Source organism: Vanessa atalanta, chromosome 25 (assembly GCF_905147765.1).
Source record: "Vanessa atalanta chromosome 25, ilVanAtal1.2, whole genome shotgun sequence".
NCBI lineage: Eukaryota > Metazoa > Arthropoda > Insecta > Lepidoptera > Nymphalidae > Vanessa > Vanessa atalanta.
The window spans coordinates 7,905,599-7,922,102 of NC_061895.1; the positions used below are offsets into that span (position 1 = coordinate 7,905,599).

General features: G+C 33.2%; 1 protein-coding gene across 3 annotated transcripts in view; it reads left to right on the forward strand.

Moving 5' to 3' along the window:
- The window catches only part of LOC125073802 (ATP-binding cassette sub-family D member), an 87,846-nt gene that overhangs the window by 39,751 nt on the left and 31,591 nt on the right, over positions 1-16,504 (forward strand). The window lies entirely within an intron of this gene.

The following is a 16,504-nucleotide window of genomic DNA, read 5'->3' on the forward strand; positions in this document are numbered from 1 at the left end:
TTTCATGTAGTATGTTTATTAGTGTTCGCACCGTAGTCGAAACCATAAACATTCCAAAATATGAAGAAACATTTACGTGTGCACGTTTCTTAGATTCGTTTTTCGTATTTTATTTAATTTATTTTTATTGATTAACTAAAGTACGTCAATAGCTACGACACAATAAAAAAATGTTGCAAAACAGGAGAAAAAGGTCCTTGTTTGTCAATGCCTACCTATATAGATATAATTATATACCCAGCTGCATATATTTGATTGGCGAAAAATTGTAAATAGCCTCAGGAATTTCCTTCAAAATAAACAGTTTTCCTCACGATGTTTTTGTTATCTTAACCGTGAAATGACGTGTACTGTAAACGATTACGAGCCGAGGTGACCCGGTGAACACTTGAGTCTAAAAGGTCTCGGGTTTTAATACAATAAGTTAAATACCTTCCCATTAATAATAACATACCTTCTTTATATAGTGTGTGAATTATCCTACTAATGGTTGTTTGTTAGACGGAAAAACAGCTGGAGAGATTTTAATGGTATTAAGGTCAAAGGTTCTATCGATTTTTTCTTCCCCCAAAAAATAATTTTAAGAGATTTACTGGGGCGCATCACTGATAGTCCAAGACTTGGCCATATCCGCGAGGCTCCCCAATCCGTTGTGCCCTGGATTATTTTATCCAATGCCCCCCGGATTAAGACCGACAAACTAACCAAACGTATAGACTACCCTCTGACACAACTACACGGTACATAAATATAGGTATGGAATATTCAAAATGGGTACATATTAATCTTAATAATGACAAATCGGTAAATTATGATAAATTAAATTTTAGATGGCAATCGTTAAGAATTGTAATCAAATAATCCGCATACGTTTGTACAAGGTTGTAGGAAATTAGATAATAATTGGTATTCCTTGTATTAATGTTTTTTTCTTATTTTATTTTAGACGAATATGGTAATAATACAAGCTATGAACGTGTTTAATTAACTGAAAAAATCAGTTACATCGTCTGATAACAATTTAATTTAATTTATATTTACTTTATGGCGAATATTTTTTATATAAATATAATATGTAGCAATATTATTTTTTTGAGCTTATATCGGTTATCGGTTCTACGACAAATATGGCCGACCCACTGCCACTTCAGCTTACTAATACGGTGGGCTTTGTCGTGTTTGGTTCTCTGACGGATCGACATATGATCGGATGACGTGTTCTAGAGTGGAGACCGCGTCTCGGCAAACGTAGTGTAGGACGTCCTCAGGCGCGGTGGAGTGACGATTTGCGCAAGACGGCTGGCAGGAGCTGGATGCGAGTTGCCGAAGATAGATCATAGTGCCGTGCAATTTAAGATATGGGCTGCCGATGATGAGCTTATATCTCTATGAATTTATGCAAATTTAAGGGCATTCGTGATGGTTAATTAGTAATCGTATTGAACTTTAATAAAGTGTCAAACACGGGTTTATATAAATGATTCGAATGGACGTGGATGACGTCAGGTCATGATACCATTGGTCGAGATCTAGAATAATCTATGGTATTCAAAATGGATTCGTGAAAAAAAATCATACAAATGTCGTCGAAATCGTTATTGCAATTTTGATATATAATTTTTATAAATTGATGAAGATTTATCTAACTCTACTCGATTGAAAAAGGTTTTATATATAACCAAGTCTAAATACATAATAATGAATATATAATAATGATTGAAGTTAGTTTTGTGACCGTGGGAAAGTTAAAAAGCGCTTTGTTAAGTTTATTTAAATTTAAATTTAATTCAAAACAACGCATACTTTTTATAAAGGATTTGAGAACAATTATCAGATATTATCACAGATTGATTAAAGTAATTGTTATTTAAAAATCTTTAATTTGAATAATGGATGATATAAGCTTTTATGTTGCTATTAAAAAACATGTGTCATCGAAGATAACGTTAGAAAAACCTTCAAAAGAAAATTCATTCGAAACGTAACAATTATACGTTGCATTTAATGTAAAAATTTAAAACTTAGAAAATAATATGACAACAATGGCCGCGAAGAAGTGTGATAGCGTTTGAAATTATCAAGTATAACTTTCTAAGCGAGAGGCGAGTGGGAGTTTGTGATGGTCGATTTTGGCAGACAACAGCCACGAGCCCAGTTATTAAATACATTACTGTGCTGGATTTTGTTCTCGATTCGCAACGAGCCTTGATTAAATATTATATTATTTATTTAATATGTTATTTGTAACGTGTATTCATTTTATTATTTACGAATTGACTATTTTTTTTTAATTGAAATTTTCGCTTATATATAAAATTGGGGTCGGTATGCTGTTTGAAGTCAAAATGTGTTAATAACGTTTGAACGATCACCGTGAAAGTTGGTACTATGTATGTATGTATTATTTATGAAAAATGTAAAAGGTTTGTATACTCTTATTATACAAGATAAATTTCCGTACCGTTCCACACATGTCATACATATATCTCTCTCTCTCTCTCTCTCTCTCACTCTCTCTCTCACTCTCTCTCACTCTCTCTCCTGTGCTAATATTATTCCCATCTGATGGTGGGGTCTGCCTACCTAGTCTTTTGATTCAACATCGTTCTATTTGACGTATCGTTTTCAGTTTTCAGTAACATTGCAGGAACCAAGATCTTTTCTGACCACAACTGTCCATATATATATTTAATTAATAAAAATAACATGCCTACGTCTTTCCCCGTCGATAAATAGTTAGTATATATAATATTATTAGTATGAATTAGGGAGAATTTGAATGACTTAGTAGATTATAACACTTTCTGGGACAATGAACCCTATGGACGTTACAACGGTTATTTGGCTATTGTGTCTACTGTACTGTACTTAACTTACTTAATGTTACTGCAGTTTTAAACTCATTCTTCATTTGTTTAATATGCGTTTATAAGCTACTAACGATTCGCCCCGGCTTTGATTTCGACCGGGAGCTATTTATTAATAATAAAGATATTATATAAATGTTATGATAGATGGCCCAGTGGTTAGAACGTGCATCTTAACCGATGATTTCGGGTTCAAACCCAGGCAGGCACCACTGTAATTTCATGTGCTTAATTGTGTTTATAATTCATCTCGTGCTCGGCGGTGAAGAAAAACATCGTAAGGAAACCTGCATGTGTCTAATTTCAACGAAATTCTGCCACATGTGTATTCCGCCAACCCGCATTGGAGCAGCGTGGTGGAATATGCTCCAAACCTTCTCCTCAAAGGGAGAGGAGGCCTTTATCCCAGCAGTGGGACATTTACGGGCTGCTAATGCTAAAAAAAAAAAATATAGAACTCAGGAAAAATGTAGCTTCATACCAGTGAATTTTTATTTAGAAATCGACCTTTAGTTCTGGAGATTACCTTCTACATACAAGCAAACAAATTTTGGGTTAATGGACTTGATATGATCTCGGACGATTTAAAGTGATCAAATCGGCACGTGCTAGTACCTAGATAAGATTTATTAGTAATAGTTCAAATGCTTAGTATAATGTGCAGTCATTAATAATTGAATGAGTTAAAACTCTTTGTCGACCTCCGTGGTCGAGTAGTGTGTACACCGGTTTTCATGGGTACGCCTACTCCGAGGTTTGGAAGAGCTCTTCCTGCGCTCTAAATCAGTATTGTACCAAACAATTGTTAAGAAACATTCGTATCTAAAGGCTCCTAGTGTTTATGTTCCATAGGTACGACAGACCTGATCACAAAGATGTCTTGAATTCTTTGATATAATTATTAACGTTATACCAAATATTTTAAATAAATTCTTTCGCCTCAATAGCTCAACGGTAAACGGGCTAATATGCGGTGAAAGTAGTAGGTTCTAATTTAAATTTCTTATAATCTAGAACACGTTTATCTTACAAGATCATGTGCTGAGCGCGGAAAGGCAAAATCTCGTGAGAAAACCTGCATGTTTCGAATTATATATTCTGCTATGTGTATCCACCAACCCGCGTCCTAGAATCATAGTGGTATAAGCCTGAGCTGGATTTTTTTTGTTAGATTTTCGATTATATTTAATTATGTATATTTAAGAAATTAGTTACATTATACTGTTTGTTTTGATTAAAAAAAAACTGACCTCCATTAAATCATCTAAATGACATTTATATGTGCATTCATTACGTATATAAATTTTTTTAACTTTACGTCCATAAAACTTAAGATATAACCACTTAAAAACATTTTGAGTTGCTATATTATTATCATAAAACTATATGATAGAATCAGCTTGTATAAAAAATATATATTAATTGGATTTTGTACGTCTCCGTATTCAATATGCAAATTTTACACTTGTCATCGACTTTAATGTTATTTAAAAAAAAAAAAAAACAACGGTATTATTTACAATCGCATTCATCATATAAACAAGCTTTTCCGCGTGACTCTGTTCGTGTAAAATTTATTTATTCCTGTATTTTCCAAACAATCACACACAAATCTCGTAATTTGAAATTCGTATATATCATTTTTATTAAAATCGGTTTAGTTAGTCGTGAAGAGGTAACACACAAACAAACCTAGTTGCAGTATTCATTTATGAATGAATAAATAAAATATACTTTATTGTACACCACAAACAACACGAAACACACAGAAAAAAAAGTAAAACAAAATTATTAAATAAAAAAACTAAAAATAAAAATATAAATATTGGTTACGAGTGTTCACGGACTTATGGCTAATTAGCCATCTCTTCCAGACAACCCAATCTGAGAGAGAATTTTTAAAACCATCGGCGTAGGCGGTGCTGTCATAAACTTACATACAAATACTTACACTTACAACATATACATATGTATATATAATATATATCTCTATTATACACTAATACATATTTAAGATACTAAAATGTTATATAAAGGAAATGAATTAAAGTGATTTACTACATTTTTGCATTTATAATATCACAACAATCTGATCTAGACTTTGAAACAGTTTTCAAATAACCCCTTACTGGAATGATGTTCTTTGACGCGTCTTCCAGTAGAGTGAACTGGCGGAAATTCTCGCGTTGGGTAAAAACGTCATGCCATATCCAGGCGAACTTACACTATCTTTTCGGGTTCTCTGATATATACAGGTTTATATACGATTAATTTTTGTTATTTAATTCTTCTCAAACGTGGTTCATTTATGTGATTGTCTTTATTAAATATATAATAGCGTAATATAATTGCTGAGTTTCTTTCGCCGGTTCTTCTCATGTCAGGGTATTTTCTTTTCCGAACCGGTTGTAGTGTTTCATTTGACTATCAATAAGAAAGTCTAATATTGAGTAAAGGAATTTGAGTTTGAAAGAAATAGCGTTCCAACCACAGGAGTCCGACGACTCATATATTTTTGGAAAACTGTTTTTCGACTTTTAAGTTCAAATTTATTCATACTTAACGCATAAATATATGCGTTTAATCGTTATATACTCGGACCGGCTAGACGAGCGTTGGAACCGGATCGTTACGAAATCGTATGTCACTAATGCGTTACGAAAATATATATTTTTAAAATTATCATTTAGTTATAGTGTTGATGTTATTTTTGCCGTGTTTATATGAAAATGTTTTTTTTTTATTATTCGGTCAATTAGGTTAATTAATATTATAAAAAATGTTTTAAAGTTTTAACTGCTAATTAATTAATTTTAATCGTTTAATAAAAATTGTTAATAACGGAAATGGAAAGTGGATTGGTTAATATTTCTTACCAATACCATGGGTGGCTAATCATCTCCAGGTAGCCCATCTGCACGTCCACCAATATCATAAAAAAAAAATTGACGTTGTGTGCCTAGTGACCGAACGGAAGCTTTGTAAAAAGCACAAACACGGAAATTTGTTCATCTCATCTGCCGCGATAGTCTGGTGGTACCGAGGTGCTTGTAAGGCTAGAGATACCGAGGTGCTCGGTTCAAATCCGTCCTGACTTATTATGATTTTGGATGCTGGGAAGTTGACACAGGTATATTTCCATGCGTCATGGTAGCATGCGAAAGCGATCCCGTGATGCCTATCGAAGGGACGAAGAGGGTACCGCTGGTGTTCCGGTATACTTAATCTATTTTAATTTAAAAAAAAAAAAACCTATATTTCCATGCCTCGGAGCACCGTTGGTTTTATTTATTTATTTATTTATTTAATATGGAACTCCAACACAGGTACATATGTAATACAAAAAATACAAGTATAGACAATGAAATATTAAATGTACCTCCAATTATAGGAGAACACAACATGCACTTATAAAGTATTGAACTCTAAAACAAAACTTAAGAAATAAAAATAAAAGAAAAAAAAAGAAAAGCTAAAACTAATAATTACAAAACAATGAAATAAAATAATTTATCGAAAACTATTTAACAAATCTAAACTAAACAAAATGTAAACTAAACAAAATGAAAATAAGTTCAGAAACAAATTATAGAAACAAATTTACTTTGACTAACTTTGACTAACAATTTGCATAAAAGGCATAACATTTCTTCTTGAAAGTGCTAAAAGTGTCGAAACCCATGTCGATAGTTGGTATTGCGTTATATAAGCGTGTCATTCGGGCTAATGGTGAATTTTTCCCAAGATTGGTTCGATTCTTACTCATTTTGAACAGTGGACATGGGTTTCGAGGTGGTCTTCGTGGCACGTTTATATTAAGTTTTTCGAGCAAATAATTACTGTCCACTTTATTATGAAAAAGCTTATACAAAAAGGCTAAATCTAATAAGGATCTTCGCACACGAAGAGGTTGCATTTCGAAGTACTTAAGTCTATCGCTATAGCTTTTTACGTGTACCCTCATTTTGTAACACAAGTGTCTCAATAATCGTTTTTGCACATTTTCAATACGATCATCATATACCTTATATAACGGTGACCATACTTGACAACAATACTCAAGTTTACTCCTAACATAACAATTATAAAGTCGAATCATGGTGGATGTCCTCCTGAAGTCTTTAGATTGTCTTATAATAAAACCCAGTGATTTCAACGCAGAAGTGACAATGACATCAACGTGAGCATCGAAGCGGAGATTACTGTCAAATATAACGCCTAAATCACGAACCGTTTTTGACTCCTTTAGATGTTTTTCGGAGATTGTATATGAACTAATTATTGGATTTCTTTTTCTTGTGAATCTAATGAAACAGCACTTCAAGGGATTCAAATACACTTTATTTTTCTGACACCAGATTACTAGATTATTTAGGTCCTCTTGAAGCTCCAAGACATCAGACTGTTGCTTAATAATCTTAGTGATTTTGAGATCGTCTGCAAACATGTATACACGTGAGTGCTTCATTACCGTCATGAGATCATTTATGAACAATATAAAAAAGAGTGGACCCAAATTTGAGCCTTGAGGGACCCCGGAGGTGGCAATGTAGGGATATGATTCATAGCCATCGATGACGACTTTCGCTGGCCTATTACAAAGATAAGATTTACACCATGTCAATAAAGGATTGGAAATTCCGTGATGCGCCAGCTTAAGAAGCAATAGATCGTGGTCAACTTTGTCGAATGCCTTTGAAAAATCTGTATAGATAGAATCAATTTGCAAATTACTGTCCACTGCGTCTATAAGATCTGAAAGGTAGTTTAATAAATTTGTATTTGTGGACCGCATAGTAATGAATCCATGTTGATCGGGTGATAGAAGAGGTTTGACATGATGAAAAATAAACGGGTAAATAAGGGATTCAAAAACCTTCGACATTGCTGATAGGATCGAAATTGGCCTGTAATTGCGTACACACTCCTTATTACCGTCCTTAAATATTGGTACTATTCTGGCCTCTTTCCACTTATCCGGGAATATTCCACTGTAAATAGAGGTATTATAGATAATTGCTAGTGGTAAAGATATAGAATCAGAACAGTTTTTCAAAAATATAGGTGGTATATTATCCGGTCCCGCAGTTTGATGCACATCAAGTCTTTTTAATTTAATTGCAACACTTTTTTGAGAAATAAATATATTTTCCATTTCGTTACAAGATGTCGATTTACTTAAGCTACAGCTCGAATGGCCAAGGTTTGTCTCAAATACGCTTGAGAAGTTAAGAGCAAAAAGATCGCATATGCCTTTTTTGTCTGTTGTTTTACTTTCATTAAATGACATGATAGGTGGATAGTTGGAACTATTCTTATGTTTATTCTTTATGTGTGTCCAGAAGTACCTTGGATTATTACTTATAGCGGACTCAATTGACATAATATAGCTATTATAACAGTGATGCATAAGTTTTTCACAATCATCGCGAAGATATTGGAATTCAAGTAAATCTAGAGGATTTTTATATTTTTTATAACGAGTGTGATATTTATGTTTTTGCTTAATCAGATAAATTAAATTAGAATTAAACCAAGTTGGATACTTATTATTATATTTTTTACTTTTAGGAACATGCTGCTGGATTATTTCTCTTAATATACTATAGAATTTATCTATCATAAGATTGACATCGTCATAAATGAGGAGTTCCTCTAACCAAGATATTTTGTCCAAGGCTGATATAATTTTATCGTAATCTGCTTTACGAAAATTAAACCTTATACTCGTAGGATTCGCTTTCGCATTTTCTTTACTCAATGGAAACGAAACAAATATCTCTAAAGGAGGGTGATGTGAGTCGACTTTACGTAGTGGTGGTTCGCATTGTTTTATCTTAAGAAAATCCGAATCAAATAAAACTAAATCTAAAACTCGGTCATTCTCGTTAGTAATGCAGTTAAATTGCCGGATGTCGTTCAATTCCATAAAATCCGATAGGACATTATGTATGCCGCAACCAGAATTAAATTCAGGTACTAAGTTAGAACCAGATTCGCTTGAATTCCATGTAATATTATTGATATTAAAGTCACCTAGAATTAAGGTATATTTAGAAGAATTCTGCTCAAATAATTTGTTGGCTTCATCAAAAAAATTATTAAATGTTCTTAGGTTCATCGGAGGAGGAATATATACAGCGCAGATTTTTAAAAATTCTTTACTTTTGCCTGAATTTACTTCTACCCTAATCCATAGATCTTCATAATCGCTACTATGTCCTAAAATCTTACATGACGGGAATTTTGTCGAAACCGCTATTAATACACCTCCTCCGAGCCTAGCGTCAGCTCTGTCAGTCCTATAAACATTATATCTACTGTCGAATATTTCGTTGTCAAATATGGTACCGTTTAACCAAGTTTCCGTAAATACAATTATATCGTAGTTCGTATTTAAAATTTTTAGGGATACATCCATAGTGTTAGACCTAAGACCCCTAACATTTTGATAATAAATATTTAAAGTACCGAATTTAATTATTTTATAAGAAATTAATAACACATAACCAACTTTTAAAGAAATTTGAGATCAATTGAATAATAATAAAAACATTAAGTTGTAACTATTCTAACTTATCAACAGAGTCTTGATTTTTTATAAGTTTATGTTCGGATGACTCATTCTTTCGCACGTAGATACGACCTGACTTAATCCAGACATATCTGTAATTTTTTGCTTTAGCTTTGATCCTGGTAGCAGCATGAAGAGCTTTCATAGCCGGGGATAAATGTTCCATCACATAAATAGGTGTTTTATCACCCGATATGCCAATATGGCTTGTATTTAATTTATCCAATTTATTTTTATTCTTCTTGTTAAATGATAAAGTGGCTGCCAAAAACCCATCTCGTACTATTGGGGAACTAAATTTCACTAGTACAGACCTAGGGCGGGGATTTGACTTATCTAATTTCGATACGCGTGTACAGAGATGTATGTCAGATTCATTTAACTTATAATTTGTGATGCTTGCTATTTGTTTTATTATAGTAACAAGATTTTCAGACTTGTGCTGTGTGTGTTGGTTTCACTAATCTCACACCAGTTCTGGTATAGAGCGCACCCGTGGTTGAATAAAAATACTTTTAAATTCTCAGTATTGTAACAATGCGCAAGCCCTCCTCATTATGTTTACATTAACATATATTATGTATAATTATATATACTCAAGTGACGCTAATGACTCAATTTGTTGCTTTATTTAACTTTAATCTATTGCGTTCATATTAAAGCAAGGTCATAGGTTATTTTTGAAATGTTTTTTTTTTACATATGTATGTAAATTTTATGAAAATACGGAATAATAAATATAAGAAAACTGTGTATCATTAAGGATCATCATTACGGTATCCAAATGACGTGAAGTGAGATGTGACGTGACATGACATGAAGTTATATGATGTGACGTGGTGTATCTGCTAGAAGTTTCATCCTCATCCTAATGCCCTTATCCCAATTGCATTTGGGGTCGGAGGAGCATGTTTTCTTCTTCCATTCTTCTCTGTCTGACGTCATCTCACAAGTAACATTATTTCCATCCATATAGTTTTTCACACAATCCATCCATCATTTCCTTGGTGGTCCCCTTCCTCTATATCCATCCACGTCCATGCTCAAGACCTTCCTCACAACATGGTCCTCATTCCTCCGCGTAAAATGCCCATACCATGACAGCCGGCTACCACATAACTTCCCGGTTACCGATGCCACTTTCAAACTTCCTCTTATGTACTCATTCCTTGATCTATCCATTCGCGAAAAAGTTCCGTAATGCTTATGAAAATACAGTACCAAAAATCCACACCTATGAAAGCGACGAAACTCGTAAGAGTGCACCCCTATATCATCGACAGGAACAGTTCAGTCAATTCAAATCAATTTTATATAAGTAAGCTTCACATTGAAGCATTTTTGATTCGTCGATATTGTCTGTTAAATACTCTTCCGTCGTCTGTAATTCCCGATCAGTATTAACTGGATATATTTAGGAGCATAGTGAATACAGGCATAATGTGAATCATCAACTATTTATTACCAACTTATCATTTGGTGGTACAGCTCTGACGTACCTCCTCTGGGAAGTTACCACCCATTCATACATTCTACCGCTAAGGATTAATACTTAGTAGTTTTGTATTTTGGTTTCACAGATATAAGTGGCAAAATATCTCAGTTCCCAAGGTCCAATGTCAGTGGTGACCACATAATTTTTTTTAATACGGTATCAATGTCTATGGGCAGAGGTGACCATATACCATCCAAAAACCGACCGACCGAGTAAGCTCAAATCAGCTTATAACGAAGACGAAAACTGAACCATCCAGTGAGGATTCTTGCTACAAGGGAAACCGCGAATAACTTAAACGGCTCTTCGATGGAACTGGTTTTTCACATCGAGTTTATTAATCGTTCAATAAAAGCGAGGAATAATTTATTCGTGAAAGTGAACCTTTGCATCGTTAACATACAACGGCTTCCTCGTCACTACTCTCGACCTTTCTACTCGATACCAACATTGTGTTAACTAAATTTTTATGCTCTGTTTTCATTTAACACCCTGTGTTGCTATATTTTTATTATTAATAAAGAAAGGTAATCTTATTACACCACGCAGTAGCGCGGTTTTTTTAATAAATCGATTCCACAGTTTTTTTTTAATTTAGCCTATTAAAAATTTAAATAAATATCTCAAAGAAAAATTGATACATTAAGTATATTACTCAATACACTATTATATTTGACGAATATAATAGTGTATTGAGTAACAAAAACAAAAGCGTGGACTAGATTGATTTCTAGGCAGGTAGTATAAAAATTTAATTGTTCTTTACTATTAGTGGTAGCTTTAAATTAAATTCATCACTGCAACATGACGTCCCAGAAAGTGCTTTTATGAGAATATTTTCATTTGTTATTTTAATACCTTCTTTGGTCTATTTCTTCAATTCTTAGATTCGAGTTTCTGTCTCGAAAGTTGCGTGGAAGGGATCGCTATAGCGATAAGAGTTGGCACGCTTTTATGCTGCTAAGCATTCCTTGCTGTGGTGTTGTATTGTGTTTGGGTTTAATGAATAAAATACATAATTAAATAAAGTTTGTAAAATGTTATTTTTAATAGTATTCAATTTAAGACCTTACGCTTAGCGACTATAGGTTGTAAATCTCTTGTAATCCATATGCAATAAAAGCTATTATTGTTGTTTTCAAGTGCTTATTGCCTAAAAAATAAATCTGGGTTCGACGCAAAATAATATTTTATTCGGTTTAAAAGAATAAACACAAACAAGAAGTGAAAGGTAAAAAATATACAATCGACGTACTCGTAAATACCGCTCATTATAAGTGTAAGTACATTTTTCACTTGCGTATAAAAAGTTTCTCTTGAACCCACTTACTGTAGCCCACTTTTTGTGACCGACCGAATAGGGTCGTCGATCGAATGGTTTCGTTTAAAAGTTAAGATTAAAATGAAATAAAATTAGAAGAAATGTTCATGTATCATCCCTAAGCAGCATTTGAGAACGAACTCGACTTTTTACAGGGACTCTTTTTTATGATATAGATTATAGTTTTGGTGTAAGGGCAAATGGGCCACCTGATGGTAAGTTGTCACCACCGTCCATAGACATTGATGCTGTAATATTAACCGTTCCTTATGTCGCTAATGCGTCATCAACCATAGGTACCTTAAAAGCCAAGGCAATAGGCTGATAGGCCATTTCGATGATTATATTGATGATAAAAATCGTAAAATTATTATTAGTTATAATTGCTTTTTTCTACTGTATACATATTTTTAAATATGTATTTGCTATGTACTATGTAATTGGATAATATGCTTACTACACATATGCATAGAAGTAGAACCCTTAAATTTCTTGCTCATTAATCTCTCGACAGTCAATTGAATCAACATACTGACACATATAATGTATTATGAACTTGTGAAGTGATGATACAAAGTTTGTAGCAAGAATACTTGAATGTCTCATTGCTCGTCTTCTTCATCTGTCTCTCATTGAGGAGATGCTTACTGTTGCTAATACAGATTTGTGGATAAACATCTTTTAGAATTCATCTGATATGACATTTTTGCACTATAGTCTCTTTAATCGCTGAGCAGGAATTTCTAAACGTAAATTAAGCACATGATAACAATTTTTCCAAAAAAAATGGACTTCAAACATAACTTATACAAAAAAATTAACACTTAGGCTCGGATTGTTTTTTTTTTTTTAATTAGTATCAAACGAAATGAAGTTGAATCTCAAAAACAAAAAAAAAAATACAACCGAATTTAGTACCTCATTTTTATTGACTTCGATTAGAAACTCAATCGTCGTTTAATATTCACGAGTTTTCACCGCCGGGCCATCGTCTCGAGAGCCTACTCGAATAAAGTGTATTTTAATTTAGTCACTTGTAATGTATTAATGAAATTGTTGTTAAACATAGATTGGAGTCGTTGCGAGCGTACATAACAATCATACAAATAATAAATAAATATAACTGTTTTTATCATACACCGGTATCGTCGGTGTGCGTGCGGTAGTTATCATCAACATTTCAAGTGAACCTTGAACGGAAGTACAAGGTGCGTCATTGACAATAAAATATTGTGACGTTTCTTTTTTTCTTATTATTCCGCTCATCAACTATTGACATTGTATTGTTATGTCAATGAGTTTTTCGAAACTTGGTCCTTCGAGCTGGATTTTATTAATAATATTAAATAAATCTTATGATTGTGAGAGCCGAGATGGCCCAGTGGTTAGAACGCGTGCATCTTAACCGATGATTTCGGGTTCAAACCCAAACAAAACAGGCAGGCATCACTGAATTTTCATGTGCTTAATTTGTATTTATAATTCATCTCGTGCTCGGCGGTGAAGAAAACATCGTGAGGAAACCTGCATGTGGCTAATTTTAACGAAATTCTGCCACATGTGTATTCCACACACCCGCATTGGAGCAGCGTGGTGGAATATGCTCCTAACCTTCTCCTCAAATGGAGGCTGCTAATGTAATGTAATTGTTACTGCTAATGTTTTATAATTACGCAGATATATTATAGTATGCACTTTTTTTGTTAAAACTTTATTTAATTAATAATTTGCCAAAGCTCGGTGATTTCAATACAAACAGGTTATCTCAAGGTCGGCAACGAATCAGCAACTCCCCTTATGGAGCAGATGTTAATGGGCGTGATTATTTACCATCGAGTGGCTTGTCTGGTCGTTTGTAAATTTTCCTAAAAGCATATAATTTAATTCAATGTATGTATTTTAATTATTACGCTTAAAGTTTTGCGCATCATGACTTTCTAAAAAGTTAATTTAGTAGTTTCCTGTAGTAAATTATATGTATTTAGTTTTTTTTTTCTTGTAACTAACTATTTTATTTTTTAGTGTATATTAAATATTGTCTTTCCCAACGGAACGTATATTTATTACCAATATATGTATATATATATTGGTTTTTATTAGACCGACGCGACCGCGATCGACGTGATAACGGGAAGCAGTTGGCAATTATAAACTACACAGTTAAACTATACTCTCAAGCGAACAGCCCGTAACTGCCTCACTGATGTTTTAAAGCCTCATCTCCTCTTTTTAAAGGAGAAAGTTTAGTGTATGTGGTAGATTTTCACGCGATACATACAGATTTCTCACGATATTTTTCTTTATAGCTGGACACGAGATCATTAATAACCCCGATAAATTGTAGTATTTAATTTTAACACATGAATATCATTAATGCTTGTGTGGGTTTGAACCCGCTATGTATAGTTAGTATTCACGTGCTCTACCTGCCGAGCCATCACGTTTTATATGTCACTATAAAAATGGAATTCAATTCAAACGAATTAAGATAAGAAGATAAATATGAGATTTGTTGTAAATAGTTTATTACGAAATGTTAGTGATGTATTCAGAGCCGAGTGACGGTCACCGAAACATTCTGGAATCACCTTGACATCAGATCAAGGCGGAACGAGTTTCTTTTGTGACTTTAAACTGTGTATGTATAAATATCAAGCACTCTTTTTTTCGATGATAAATTGTTGCAAGTATGAATTATGGGTATAGGACTTTGTTATTAAAATAAATAAAAAGATATTCGTCCTGATCTATTTTTTAGTTTTTTTTTTCTTTGTACGTCAGTGACGTGAAAATTACTGAATGCATCGGTGTGTTACTGGGACCAATCGACGCGGCATCTTTCGTATGATTATATGCTATTAATTTTTTTGCGATAACGAAGCGAACGAATAAAATTTGTTCTCAGTACTAATCTAAAATACGTAAGCGAGCAAGCCTCTTTTGCAGTACTACATTTTAAGTCTGTTTAGTTGTGTGCGTGGGCATAGTGTATTCAAAGGCAACGAAATTGTAACCGGGTTGATCGATTCATTTAAAATGTTTTTATTTGAAAACGAAATTGATGCATTGAATTTGAGGTGGGCAGCCCGGTCTTAAGCACAACAAGCGAATACAACTGTTCTGGCGATCTCCTTTCTTCTCAATAAGTACGGAACCCAACAGTATTAAGTATTATTTGGCGCAAGAACATATGATGAGTGTGTGGAACTTACCTAGATGGGCTTGCGCAAAGCCCTGCCACCAAGTGATCGTTTTTTTTTTTTTGCTTTTTTTACTAAGCTGATGATCTTTACCTCAATAAAGTTTAAAACTTACCGATTTAAACCGATTTTCATTCAAAAAGGAGCATTGTATTCGTTCCATTGGTTTGAAGCTACGATACCACATATAGACAAAAAGATCAAAATGAATATAACCCTTAGTTGAGTCGAGTCTTAAAGATAAACGTCAGAATAATTGTTATTTTTAAAATTGATACGCAGCTATTGAACTGGTTAATTTTATCATGTATGATTCCTAAGGTCTTATGTTATGGGTCAAACGACAGTGATAAAATATCTGTACCGTTAATGTTAGCGTTAATGTCTTAACATATATATATATATAATACGGCATATTCTTTAAAATAGTACGACTATGTGTAACTAAAATATTGTATATGTAACAACAGCACTGGTTCTGTATAACTGTTACACAAAATCATTGAAGCAATAATTTAATGGTACTCACCGCTTAACTACTACATTGACAAATTTACTATCCGTAAGCAAAACGAATTGATATTCAATAAATCATAAACGTATCATATAAAAGTGATTACATTAGACTAGTAGCTAACAAAATAATTTCCACTTGATCATTATCTGTCATTAAGTGCAAGGTTCAATGACGTCACGGTTTCGTAACATTCGTCAAGTGCCTGTATGAATGGTTTATTTGTATACATTTTTTAAATGAGACCACTTGAGTCTATATTACATATTAAAAAGAAAACATGATCAAAGATATAACCCATAGGTACTCCCAATTATAGGACAGAAAATGCTTTGAATGTTATTAGTAAGAGTAACAATAGTTTCATCATGTATTATTAATAATAGTACTTATTCTGTTTGTAATAGGGTTTGATTTGTTTAAATAGGTCGATAAGTTATTACGTTGTTTTTAATCGATAATGCGAGTAAAGATTTTTATGATTAATCTGTTATCAGTATTTTATCATAAACAACAAAGGAAATATTCCTGCA